The following is a 15,201-nucleotide window of genomic DNA, read 5'->3' as shown; positions in this document are numbered from 1 at the left end:
TATATTTATTTTTCTTTTTCGTTCTTTCATCTTTTTTTTTGGTTTTGTTTTTTTTCTCTATTTTTGTTTTTTCCACTTTTTTTCTCTCTTCTTTTTCAAATTTCTATTTTTCTTTCTTCTTCTTTTATGTTTTATATTTTCTTTATTGATTTTTTATTTTTTATTTTTTTGTTTCAATTTTTTTTCTTTTTCTTTTCCTATTTTCATTTTTTTATTTTTTTTATTTTTTTTTATTTTTTTAACTCTTATATCTGTAACTTCTATTTCACTTTCTTTTATTTCCTTTTTTATTTTTCTTTGTATTTTTTCCTCTCTTTTTTTCGGTTCTATTTTATATTTTTTGTATTTTTAACAAATATGGATACATCGATCACAAATCATGAATGATAATGAAAATACCATAATTATTTATTGTATTTGTATTCACATCATCATTTATATTTTTGTATTCGTTGGTACAGTTGTATTTGTATTTTATATTTTTCACTTGTATTTATATTTTATAATTCACATCATCATTTATATTTTATACAATTCACACCTGAATTTAAAGAATTATCTTATATTTATATTTTATAGTTGACTACATATTGTATTTGTATTTTGTAGTTTTTTTTTGTTTGTATTTGTATTTATATATTTTCATCGATACACTTGTATTTTTAAAGAACTGATTTGTATTTGTATGTTTAAGTTGACCGCATTGTATTTATATTTGTAATTTCATTTATTTATATTTAAATTTATAGTTGACTGTATCATTTGTATTTTTAAACAAGGAAAAAAATTGTTATTCTTCTTTCTATCAACACTTGTATTTATACTCAGTGATATGAAATGTATTGTATTGATACAAATTGAACAATACAAATACAAAAGATAAATTATACAAACACAAATATTATATTTGTAATTAAATGAGACATATTTATACAACTTGAATCGTACGTATGCAAATGATACATGTTTTTTATATACAAATACAAATTGAACAATAAAAATATAAATTATAAATTATACAAACACAAATATAGTATTTGTATTAAATGATACATATTTATACAACTTGAACCATAGGTATACAAATGACACATGTTTTATGTTCAAATACAAATACTAACGATATATTAGTATTAAATGATATATTACATATATATTTATATATTTTAGACTCAAGCAAATACAATTACTACATATACTTATTTGTATACCAATACAACTAATGTACATATTCATGGCAAAACTATTCAAATAAAAATAATATTTTTTAAATATAAAATTTGATACGAATAAATATAAAATATAAAAAATACATAAATATAAAATACAACAAAAAAAGAACGAAAAAATATAAAAAGTGAAAAAAAAATGGAAGAAAGAAAAAGTGAAACAATAAAGACAAAGAATATAAAAAAATGCAAAGAAAAAAGAAACAGTAAGAAAAAATGGAAAAAAAAAAAAGAAAGAAAGAAAGCGAAGGAGAAAACTAAAAAAGAAAAAAACAAGAGAGGGAAAAATAGAATATTTTTTTTGTTAATCATTCAAACCTATTTTGAGTTTTGAAACTTATTAATTTTTTTATTTTTTACAAATAAAATCTTTAATTAATTGGGTGAATGTGATTTAAAGAAGCTGAAATTCTTTTGACTCTTAATGTAATTAACTGTATTTATATTTATATTTGATGTTGTCTTAAACATTAATACATATACATATTTAGAATAACTAGTTTAACCGTACGTGCCTCGCACATGTAACTTTTGATTATTTAAAATTAAATAATTTTATCTATTGCGAAAATTTTAATAAAGTGTAAAAATTTAAATCGCTTTTCAAAGATCCTTCACACTTTAATACAACAATGTAAATCTAAATATATATTTTAGTATAAGCGTGTGTGTGCGTGCACACACACATAAAAACACACACACACACATATATATACCACTAAAAGTTTCAAGTGGTTGATGGATCATCAATTTTGTATTTGTCATGCAATACTTCTTCATCTTGTTGTCAGAGACTAAGAGACGTATCAATTTGAAATTTGATACTTCTTAAATTTTTCTTATTGTGACGTTTTTTATATTTATTCCTAGATTTTTCAAATCTTTCTTAAAATCAAATTTAGTTGATTTAGAATTCTTAAACTAATGAGAAAAAGATTAGTTATCTTTAATTCTGATGACTTTTAATAAAAAAAGATTTTGCCATAAATATATTTAATTAATTTTTAACTCTTATATATTAAAAAAATAGTGAAAACACGATTTTGTCTAAAGTGAAGACTTTTAATAAAAGACAAAAAGTTTAAACAATATTTGTAAGATCGTCACACTTTTAATATATTACTCCCTCCATTTAAGAATAAATGAATTCTTGGGGTATTTATTGGTGTTTCAAAATAAGTGAATCGTTGAATTTTTTTCAAAAATTACCTTTATAATTTGACAAGCAAAAGAGACTGCAACTTTTTCTTTTTTTGGGTAAAAGAAACTTCAAGGGTAAAAATGGAAATTTATGTTAAATTTATGTCTTTGATGCTTTTTTTTTAGTCTGTGTGCCGAAATTCAACAATTCATTTATTTCGAAATGGCGGAAGTACTAGTTTAAGGTACGTGCATTGCACGTGTATCAAATGTTAATTAATTTTAAGTGTATATAAAAAATAAATTATTGACTAAGTATAAAATTTTAAAAATATACGGAAACTTTTGAAGATAAAAAGTGTAACTAATTAAAGAGGAAGGATAAATAAGTGTCACGCTAACAATTAAGGAGTAAAATTAGATGTAGCCCAAAAATATATTTCTCGTTTATATTTATATTATTTAGTTCTTTGTATAAGTCAAGATGGTCTGAATTGACGACAATTAGAGTTTAGACGCTATAAATATTATTTAGTCATTATAATAATTCTTAATTCTAAAAATAACTTTTTTGAACATAGAGTTATTTTTATTCTTAGCATTCTATATTTTAATTAAAATTGAGGGAATTTTAGATGACTATTATACATCTTAAATATGTTCGGGGCTATTTGATTACTAAATAAAGTGAAGTTATTTATGTATTTAAACTGTGTATAACTTAGAGAAAATGGTCAAAAGCCCCCCGAACCTTTACCCCAAATCCCAACTATACACTTATACTTTGTTGAGGTCCTATACCCCCTTGAACTATTTTATAGTGGAATTATTATCCCCCCTGAACTATTTTAAAGTGAAATTATTACTCCCTCAAAAAATGACAACCAGTCATTTCGGCATGTGGTGTGATGCACGCGTTGCCACGTCATGCCACGTTATTTTTTATATTTTTTTTACTCTAAAAAAATTAATTATTTAACATTATTATTTCCTTTTTTCTTCCCCTTTCCCATTTTGCTCCATTTTCTTCTTCAATCCAATTTCATCTTCTTGGGTCAAAAATACAAAATGAGTGTAAATGTACCTCACACATACACGTGTATGTTCTTCTTCAACCCATTAATGGAGGATAAATACTCCTCAAAGCTTTTCATCTCTTTTCGCTCAAGATTGCCATTAATGGCGAATTCTTCTCCATTGTGAAAATTTAAAGCTTTGAGCTCGCCATTAATGGCGGATCTTGAGCAAAAATAGAGAAAATTAGAGAAATAGGTTGAAAATTATACGTGGGTTATGTTTGAAATTATATATGGCATTGTGGAAATTCAAAGCTTTGAACTCGCCATTAATGGCGATCTTGAGCAAAAAGAGAGGAAATCGAAGTTCTTGAATTTTTGCAAGTTTTTTGAATCGGAGTTCCTCATATTCCTCATTCAAAAATTCATTAATCGGAGAAATATTATTGTTTCCTTAGTTCAAGTGTTTCTTGGTTTCGGTAATAACTTTTTTCAAATTATCAAAAAACACCATTAATGAGAATTTAGAGATGAGAGAGATGCAGAACTCCATTAATGAGTTCTTGAATTTTTGTTTTGAAAAGAAGAAGAAGAAGAAGATATGATGTGGCAATTATAATGATGTGGCAATCAAAATATAAAGAATTTTAAGTGAAATGGACTCAATTGACGCGCTCATGGGCAGTGTAGTCACGTCCGTTGACACGTCAGCAATTGGGGGGTAATAAATTCGGTAAAAATAAGTTTAAGGAGGTAATAGGTCACCTTTAAAGGTTGAGTGTGTAGTTGGAATTTTGACTAAAGGTTGGGGGTGGGGGGTAATAGACCATTTTCTCTATAACTTATACAATGTTTGATAGGTGGGCAAAAAATAAGTTATTGATGTATAAAATTAATACAATGATTGACTTACCGTTAAAAGATTTCTCAAGTTATTTATGTGTAACTTATTTCACCTTCTGTGTTGCATCAAAAAATACAGAGATTTTCTCATAACGAATTCATATATTACAAGTTAGTTGTCTTTGCTTTCTTTTGACTACAATAAAAGAAACATCATCAAAATTGAAGAAGAAATAATTTTATAGATGAATAACTCAATTTCAAATAACACATCTTTTTTTTAACTCAATACCAAACAACAAATATATATTTTTTTCACTCTTCAAAATTAATGAAAACACAACAAAAACTATCATAGCATGAGATACCTACCTTTTTTCAATGTTGGTGATTGTGCATGTGATGTCCGAATAAGACCCTAGCCATTATAGCAGCCTACAACCCACATATGATATCTCTAACACCAACAACAATAACAACAACAATATATGTACACGTAGAACTTACCTTTATTTTAATACTATTACTTTTATGGACTAAGAGATTATTTTCGATGGATGCCCGACTCAAAAAAAAAATGATAATAATAATAATAATCAAATAAAAAACTAACCTAATAAAAGTTAATCCAAAATTATACTTATCTGAGATGGCCATACGCTGTAAAAATAAAATAAAATAAACACATTTTTTTCTCAAATCACAAAAACTAACAATTGAAAATAGGTGTGAAGTAAGTGTACAAGAAAGAATTTTACAACTGTGAAGTAAGTGCACAAGAAAGTATAGAGACAAAAGAAAAAGTACAGAGATAAACAATACCAATGTCAAAAACAAAATAAGAGATGTTTGATTGCATTTAGATAACATAAAATATGGCTTCATTAGAGAGTTAAAACATTTCAGAGTATAATGCAGAACAACTGCTACACGATTAGTTGAAAGAAAAAATTTCAGTTGCGCGTCTTTCTGCGAACTCAAATTTGTGTCCAGCTGAAAAATATGGGGGAAATCTAAGAAAGCCTTAAAAATTTACAGTGAAAAGAAAAGAACTAAGAAAAAGATCTAATATCGTGCGTGTAACATTTGATTATTTAAAATCAAATGATTTTATTTATAGAGGAGATTTTTAATGAAGTGTAAAAATTCAAATCACTTTTCAAACATCCTCCACACTTTAATATAATGATGTAAATATAAACATACTACTATATTTTAGTATAAGCACATATATATTTTACCACCAAAAGTTTCAAGTGGTTTATAGATCATCACTTTTGCATTTGTCATACAATAGAGAGACACATCAATTTAAATCATATTTCTAGTACAATTAATCTTTTTTTTATATTTAAAATTTTTTCTTAATTGTAAAGTCAAATTTTTATAGTAGCACCATCTACCGCAACTTCGCTACTTGCAAATTTTGCAATTACAATCACCATGACAACTACTACTGATCAAATCTTGTCTTTTTTTGCTCCATCTATGCATCCTACTATCACTATTCTATAATTTAGACTATAGGCCGCTTGATATGAGGTATAAGAGATAAATAATCCCGAAATAAAATCAAGGACTATTTTATCCCATATTTGGTGAGGTAATAATTAGTATCAGGATTATTCATCCCATCATTACACCATAGTGATGAGATAAGTTATCCATATACACGGTGAAATAACTAATTTTGGGATAACTCTTTCCCAATTAAATGACCCCTAAGTACAAATCTTGGCTCCATCTTTGCCACCTACTATTGCTATTCTATAATTATGAACCCATATATTCAAATCTTGGCTCCTATCCACCAAGATTCAGTAAAACAACAACATACCTAGTGTATCTCATGAGTGAAGTTTAGGGAGCGTAAAGTGTATACGGACCCTATCGCTCCTAGGAAAGGTATTCAAAATATTATGATGACTAGCAACACATAAAAAAAATTACCAAGAATAAAATAATTGATTTAAGCTTCACAATTTACAACTTAAAATCAAAATTCAAAAGGAGAATAGGAGTAAATAAAAGCACCTATAACCCATTGTAACATTCCATCTAGAACCACCATCAATATCCCCATTCTCTCCTTGTACTAATTTATCTCCTGCAACAATTTTATTACTTGCAAAATCTACAATTACTACAAACACCATGAAAACTTCTAAAAAAATTAATTTACCCATACTGCTAATTGACTAAGCTCTCTGAATACTCTCTAGATTATTAATGTTTATTTATTAGTTCACTTCTATTGCAAAATTTATAAGCCATCCTCATACGCATGGCAAGGATTTCTTGGGAATGAGGAAAATATTAGATAGATATCACTATAAAATATAAATCAAAACTGTAGAGGCAACAATGTTTTGTTTATGTAGTGGTTAATGAACGAATCGATGAAGTTCTTATTAATCACCTTATTTACAATGTTAGTATTAAAATCTTAAAAAATGTTTAATTGGGTAAAAGTTTCTATGTCTGGACATATTTTACATTAAAAACTTCTCAAATAGCCTGCTAAGTATACATGATAATTTATTATAGTAAACTTCAAGAACATATTCAAACACACACACACAAAATCCAAATAACAATTGTCTACCAAAATAGATGAGAATTTGTAAACATCAAGAACATACTAAAATTGCAGAAACCTGACCTCAATCATAAGCAAATTTGTCTCTTCAATCACAGATACTATTAAATTCCACACAAAAAAACTTCTCAATTAACAATTGTCTATCAAAAATACACAATAATTTATTATTGTAAACACCAAGTACATACTATAATCTTAGAAGACTTACCTCAAATCACAAATAAATTTATTTTTTCAATCATAGATACTATCAAGGTTTCAAAAAAATAAAAAAATAAATAACTTATCAATTAACAATGTTTAGTCTGGAGAGCAACTCAATCATAACTCTATAAAGTTCATGGTATATAAGTAATTCCATAAAAAAAATTCTTCGCTTCAAATACGTTACCAGTTTGAGCAGATTCTTCAAGCATCAAAAGAATGAAACTATTACTAATCTTTACAACCCATATCCCATAGTTCCTCAACCAGAACATACATGTTGTTTAAGAAAATCTAATGAGTAATCTGTATTAAGAAAAAAAAAAGCAGATAACAACAAAATAAAAACTACAACAAAATAATATGATGATCGAGATATCATAATAATATGGTTAAATCTACTCCTTACACAAAAATTTCTTAAAGTCCAACCGCATATCCATCTACCAACTGTATTAACCAACAAAAATAGCAAATAAAAATTATAATAAATGCGATATCGAAATATCATAATAATACGATACAAATTTGTGACAAAATTATTGATGAAAATTAAAAACTTTGAAACAAATCTAAGATAACATTACACTAATTCGAGAAGACATATAGATTTATTATGACAAAACCACAAGAGTAGTGAGACTTATTCTGATATAAAGAGCATGTTCTTTTCGCTATCAAACCTAATGATTTATTTTAAACTTATCGATTTTTATTTTAGCATATATTTTAAGACTCTTTTTTCACATACAAAACCTAATAATATTAACTGTTTATATTTATTTTAAAATTTTTCTATTTTAAACTTATCGATTTTTATTTTATCATATATTTTGAAACTCTTTTTCATTACAAAACCTAATAATATTAATTGTTTATATTTATTTTTAAAAAATTTAAATCTTCTTAAAATCAAATTGATTTAGAATTCTTAAACTAATGAAAAAAGTATTAGTTGTCATTAATTATCATGACTTCTAATAAAAAAAGGTTTTACCATAAATATATTTAATTAATTTTCAACTCTTAAATATTAGAAAAAAATTATGAAAAATACGATTTTGTCTAAAGTAAAGACTTTTAATGAAGGAAAAAAAGTTCAAACGAGATTTATAAGGCCCTTCACACTTTTAATATAATAGAGATATATTATAGATATTTTATATAATAGAAGAGAAGGTTTCGACATGCCTGCTTCAGCAGACTGCTTGCTCTGTGATTTTACTATATCACCCTAATTAATTATTATAAATTATTTATATACTAAAAAATTAATAATAGTTAATTAGAAATTAATAATGTTTAATTAAAAAGTAAAATAAACATTTATGACTTGTCTGCTTCAGCTACTTCAACCATGATTTTACTATATCACACCTAATTAATTATTATAAGTCATTTATGTATTAAAAAATTAATAATATTAAATTCATAATTTTAATATATCGCCCTTAATTAATTATTTTAAGTCAATTAGGTACTAAAAATTAATAATATTTAATTAAAAAAGGTAAAATAGACATTTATGATATGTCTGCTTCAAAAGAAATTTTACTATATCACCCCTAATTTATTATTATAAGTTATTTATGTATTAAAAACTAATAATATTTTATTAAAAAAAGTAAAATTTACATTTATAACATGTTTGCTTCAACTACTTCAATCATAATTTTATTAAATATCACCCCTAATTAATTATTATAAGTCATCTAAGTATTAAAAAATTAATAATATTTAATAAAGAAGGTAAAATCTATAAAATGATAATTAACTCTTGATGTTTTAAACTAACTCGATGTCTTATACGAGGTTCACTTAAATTTTTTTCACAAGTATTTTGTTTATAGTAGTTTTGCGATATCACTTTTAGTTAGTTGTTGTAAGTCATTTAAGACATGTTTGTTTTATTGCTTCAATCATGGTTTTACTAAATCACCCCTAATTAATTATTATGGCCATCAAAGCATGGTGCCGCTTAAATTGGAATAGAAAAAGTATTATAAATCACAATAATTAAAAATTTAAATTATTTTTAAAATATAATTGACTATCGATGACACAAAAAATTGGACAAGGAGAGTAACATATATTATTTGAAAATTACACAAAAAGTATTATAAATTACAATAGTTAACAACTTAAAATATTTAAAAATAATTTAATCTGTTATATATTTTTAAAAATATGTAAAAAAAAATACTATAAATCACAATACTTAATAACTTAAAAAATTTAAAATATATAAAATATTTGATTGACTCTCAAAATTATATTAGTGTCCTTTAAATTGGAATAGAAGAAAAGTATTATAAATCACAATAATTAAAAACTTTGGTTATTTGAAAAATAAAATTGGCTATCAATACCACAAAAGTTTGTACAAGGAAAGTAATGAATATTATTTGAAAATTACATAAAAAAATATGCATGACTAGATAACCCTTTATCATATGATTAAAGATCTAAACTTAAAAATGCACCAAATTTTATCCTTTATAGGAATAACATATACATAATTATCATGTGAGACTTGATTCCTTAAAAAATACTATCAAGTAGTTAATATGTGAATTTTGTGTATTCATGTTTTATAATTCATAATTCGAATTGACATTAATTTAACTTATCGTACATAATTAAAATATTTTAATATTGGGTTTGTGCTAACACGAGCCATGCTCCTCTAGTATAAATATAAATTATAGATGTAGATACAGCTATAGCTATAGATAGATAGATTATAGAATTAGTTATGGATGATAGATATAAATATAGATTAATGAAACATTACTATATATTGTTTAATTAATAGGATAGTTTGATATTTATGAACTTTTCCTTCTTCCTACAATTTTGTTGTCTTTCTGAAATCCCAAGCCCAACCAACCCCCCTTCTATTTTTCTTCAGGAGAATATAAAAAATAGGGCTAAATATAGGTGACTTTAAATTTTAGCGCCAAATAAAAAGACACTGTTAAAATAGCCCTTACTTATTAACTCATATTTTATTGGACAAAATTACCCCTCTAATATATTTGCTTTTAATCCCTTTCTTCAAAAACAAAACAATAGACTTTCTTCCCAAACAAAACGATCGATCACTTTTTCGTCCAAAATAAAACAATCGATTTTCAAACAAATTCGCAACCGTAAGGTTTCTTCAGGTAAGAATTTCATCATAAAAATTCTCTAATTCTTTGGGGGTGGTTGGGTGGATTTTAGTTCTGTATAAATTTTAGCTCATTATATAATTAGCATATTAATTTGATTTTTGGGGAGGTGAACGTAAGCTGAAGTTGGGTTATGCTATTGTTGTAGTAACATATTTTTCATTAAGGAATTGTGTCGAACAGGTTTTAAGGAGTTTGTTATTGCAGTTATAATTATATTTGACTAGTTGCGGGGGGTTGGTCTTAGAGGGAAAGGCCGTTAATATGGGAGTTAACGTTGATCACAATATTTTTTGATAAGGCCAAATATATAAGGTTAAGGTGGTACAAGAAATTAGTTCTACGTATTTCAAACTAGTGGTATAATTAGCATTAGAAAATGATGAGGAATTGTTAGAAGATGATGAGGATTTGTGCCATTGGTACTACTAGTGGTATTATTGGGGTTTATTATAGTTACTTTTCTATTAGTACTAGATGTTGTTCCTTGTACTTTCTTTACTTCTTTGTTAGGATGCTTTGGACTGTTTTCCTCTTGAGCCAGAGGGTTGATTGGATACATCCTCGCTACCTATGAGTTGGAATAAGGTAGGGGTAATTTTGCTTATACTCTACCCTCTCCCGACTCCATTTATGGGATTACACTAGGTATGTTGATGATGTTTTTGTTGTCTTTTGAGATTTTTGTTTGTTATAATTCTTAATTTGTTTTGTTCTGTACCTTTGCTTGCTTTTCTCAACAAATTTGTTTTGCTGTGATTTTGTTGACTTAATGATGCTACTTGTTTGCTCTGTGTTCTTTACATTTTCTTCTATGAACATCTTTGGTAATTTTTTCCTAATTTAATTAGTTTCAACTGTCGATTATCAAGTTGTATTTGTTCAAGTTTATTATTGATTAAAACATTTCATCTTTCACTCAGTTTTTGCAGCTGCATATGAACAATTTGCATTTGGTAGAATGTATGTGATTTTGGTTTTACATAAAGTAAGGTCATTGCACGCGCATGTATAGTATACTAGATTGCCTATTGTGGAAGCGCACACATGTATAGCATACTAGGTTGCTCGTTGTGGAAGTCCACTAAAATAGTTTTATTTCTTTTATTATTCCAGCATTGTAGAATTTTGGTGTTTGTTGGGGGAGAAACTGTTGGTGCTCGCCCTAAATTAGTATATGAACTACTTTTTTTGTCCGAGTAGAGGCTCTAGAGATAAGTTTTAACTTATACTTATGTTCTCATTGCAGCTTATGCTCATTTTTTTTTACAGAAAGCAAGTGTCAATTTACACACGTATAGCATACAAGGTTGCGTATTGTGAAAGTGCACTAAAATGCTTTCAATGTTCCTAAAAGATTTATAGTAATACCAATGGCATAAAACTCAAGAATTATCAGTACATCCTTCTCTTTCAAGGCCATACTATCAGAGTATTAAGTTAAAAACTATGTTGTATCACTTGCAACCTATCTCTGAAGTAAACAACCCTCTCAGAATCACCCCTATAGTGAGTGTATTCAGTAGTTTTAAGTGAGATTTTAGCATCTTCAGATTCTTCCATACATTTCAAGTTATACCCCATGGGTAAGAGTTAACACTGCCTTAGTCTGTAATGATTTGACATATGACCTATAACTCTTGCCCTAGAGGAAAACATAGATAGTTATGCCCCATGGGCAAGAGTTGACACTGTTAGTCTATAATGATTTGGCAGATGACCTATAACTCTTTCCCTAGAGGCAAGACTTAGACAGTTATGCCCCATGAGCCATAGTTGGCAATGCCTTACTCTTTAATGATTTTACTTGTTGAAGATATACATTCTAAATTAAACTATTACTAATATTTTGCTGTTTTGATTTTCCCCAGGGGTTTTGCTCGGAATGGATGAAAAAAATGAGTATTGAGTAATACAATATGCGACAATCAATTGAAAGTATCGATAGAAATAACGAGCTAATGGTTATTGAACCAACATTGGAGGATGAAATAGCTGAAGAAATGGGGCAGCTATCTAAGATTAAGAGGGTACGACAAAAAAAGAAGAGGATAATTGATATCAAGTCTACATTCTTGAGACACAATTGTAATACCCTGCGATTTTCCTAGCTTAAACTCGTCCCTAGAACGACAAGGAGTAGCTTCTAAAATGAGTGATGTTTATTTCGTGTGGAATTCTTTAGATTTGGACTTTTTATGACGTAGGAAATTAAATTACTTTCCAATGATATAAGATTCGCCTAAATTCGATAACCGAGTAAGAAGTTATGGATATTTGAAGTTCTAGTCGCAAAACATCGTCATATAGACCCTTAGCACACTGTGGAGTAGTGTCAAATCCCAATTGTCATTTTCCAGTGGCCTTTCTTGATATTTAAGCATCGTTGCAAAGAGGGACAATTTCCCAGTTGTCAATTTTCTGAGATCCAGCGCTATAATGGCGCGTCGCGCCATGTGCCAAAATGGCATTCCAAAGGGGCACCACGATAACTCCGCATCGTGGAGTCTGCCCAATTCCCATTTGTCAATTTCCAGTGAGCCATCGTGATAGTGGCGTGTCATGGTGGCCACCCAGATTGGAAAAAAGTTACATTTTCCAATTTCGTTTAAGAATTTAAAGGGGGTATTTTGGAAAATCCCCCAACCCCCAATCCGTCCAAAAACATAAGATTACTCAAATATCAAAGCCCTTTATGCCCTATTCATCAAATTTCTCTCAAACAAAACCCTAGCTCATCAAGCTTTCTCTCAAAGCAACTCAAATTCCTCCATTAATCTTCCAAGGAAACTCAAGATTTGGAATCCCCAAGTCAAGATCTCCAAGAATTCATCTCCAAAGCATCAATACAGATCCAAGATTCAAGTATTAATAGCTAGTTCATCAATTAAGGTATGTGGGGTTTGAACAAGGATAATTCTTTCATCCTTGTGCCCAAAACTTTATTTTAATTACAAACTTTCTGAATTATATATGATTTCCCATAAATTTCAAGTTAGGGGTTCATACCCATTTTCATTATTTCCAAGACTATGAGATTTTCCATGATTTAGAAGTTGAATTATATGATTATGTTTATGTTTCCATGTATATTGCTGAAATTTCCAGATTTTGAGTTGATTTATCAATAATCATATTATCAAACATGAACATTTTGATGATTTAACCTAAGATTGATGCATGGGTTATTTATTTCAAGATTTATTGTGCTATGAGCACTTTATGACTAGATTATTTTCAGATTATTATAAAGATTTGACCTTTTGGTCTCAGAATAGATATGAAATCCACTTTAAAGATTCAGATTACAAATTTAGCTTTACAGATATACAGTTGGTTTTCTTTATAAACCATTATACTATTTTAAAAGTGGATTTTCAACAGAATGAGCATAGCAAATAAAAAAAGGGAGTAGTATTTAGCACCGAGCGGGAAGTATGGGTTTAGCACATCCTACTTTCACAGAACTACGTAGCCATGTAGGTACAGATTATCAGATTATTCCCACTTCTATGTCGATGACAGTTACAGATATAATCACTTAGGTCAGGTTATACTCCTTGGCAAAAGTATGACACCTCTCTCCAATGTGAGGTTTCTTCCTTAGGAGGACGAGAAATTAGACTCCATGTTAGCTCACATAGTTTATGTCGGTTAAGAGAACCCCCCTTCAGATAAACTAATTTCTTTAAACCCCTAAGATGAAGTATTTTTGAGATTTTAGAAACTAAGTGTAAAGGCTCACAAACTTACTCGGATATTACTTTACTTAAGACTTCAGTTACAAAATTACAGCTTTTAGTTCTCAGACATGAAAGGTGAGCCCTTTTTCACTTAGCCTATATGGTTTGAAAATAAGAACAAAATATAGATTTCAGAACTAAGTGTAATGGCTTACAAGATTTAGATTACATGTTTTATTATTCATGATTTGACTTTCATTTTTTAGATTACTCAAGCTTACGTGAGTCATTTACATTCAACATACATGATATTTTCTATAAACTGTGATGATATTGTTTACTTATTGCATGCACCCCCATATACTTAGTACATCATCAAAGTACTGATCCACATATACGTCTATGTGCTTCATTGTCTCATAATGTAGGTTCAGGTGCTCAGTCTCAGCAGTGAGAGTAATTTTCAAGCATCTCATCTACATTCTTAGCAACGAGAGTGATTTTCAAGCATCTCATCTACATCCCTGCAGTTGGTGAGTCCTCTTAGTTCAGGGACTTAGCTATTCAGATTTTCAGTTGCTAGTAAATGTTTTTATTACTCTCTTTAGACAGCTGAGTTAGCCGGGGCTTATCCCAGTGACTCTCTAGATTCAGTTAGTAGATGATTGTCGGACTACTAGATTCAGTCTTAGATTTCAGATATCATAATCTAATCGTTCAGTATTTGGTTTTATCAAATTGATGTGATTAGTATTTTCACATATACTCAGATTTTTCAGCTAGTTTTCCATATTTGTTAGTATCATATATTCATCTTTCCCTATTTTGAGATTTAAAATTAGTAGAAGGCAGCTAGGGTTAGCTCAGGACTACTTATAGTTTGGAGCACCGTGTGGCATCCCGAGAATCAAATTTTGGAGAATTACAAACTTAGTATCAGAGCCTAAGGTTTAGAGAGTCCTAGGGAGTCAGACAAGCTGTGTTACATAGAGTTTTGATCATCGGTGTGAAGCACGCCACATCTATGAGCAAGAGGCTACGAAGTATTTTAGGAAACCATCTCTTCTTTCATAATCCATTGTGCTTATAGCTGTCTCTATCTGCTATTAACTCATGTTCTTTTATGACAGAATATGCCTCCCCTTAGAGATAATTCCCATAGAAATAATAACCAGCCACCTCATCCCGTAGATCCTTTGAATGAGAATGTGTCATATGCAAAGTTTTGGGCTATCTTTCAGGCGCTGCAGCCCCATCTCACAATATGGGGACTTAGACGCAGCTAGGATTTGAGACTTTATGAGAATGAAC

The sequence above is a fragment of the Capsicum annuum genome, chromosome 3 (genome assembly GCF_002878395.1).
Source record: "Capsicum annuum cultivar UCD-10X-F1 chromosome 3, UCD10Xv1.1, whole genome shotgun sequence".
NCBI classification, from domain to species: domain Eukaryota; kingdom Viridiplantae; phylum Streptophyta; class Magnoliopsida; order Solanales; family Solanaceae; genus Capsicum; species Capsicum annuum.
The sequence above is the reverse complement of the archived record's forward strand: the minus strand, read 5'-3'. Positions refer to the sequence as shown.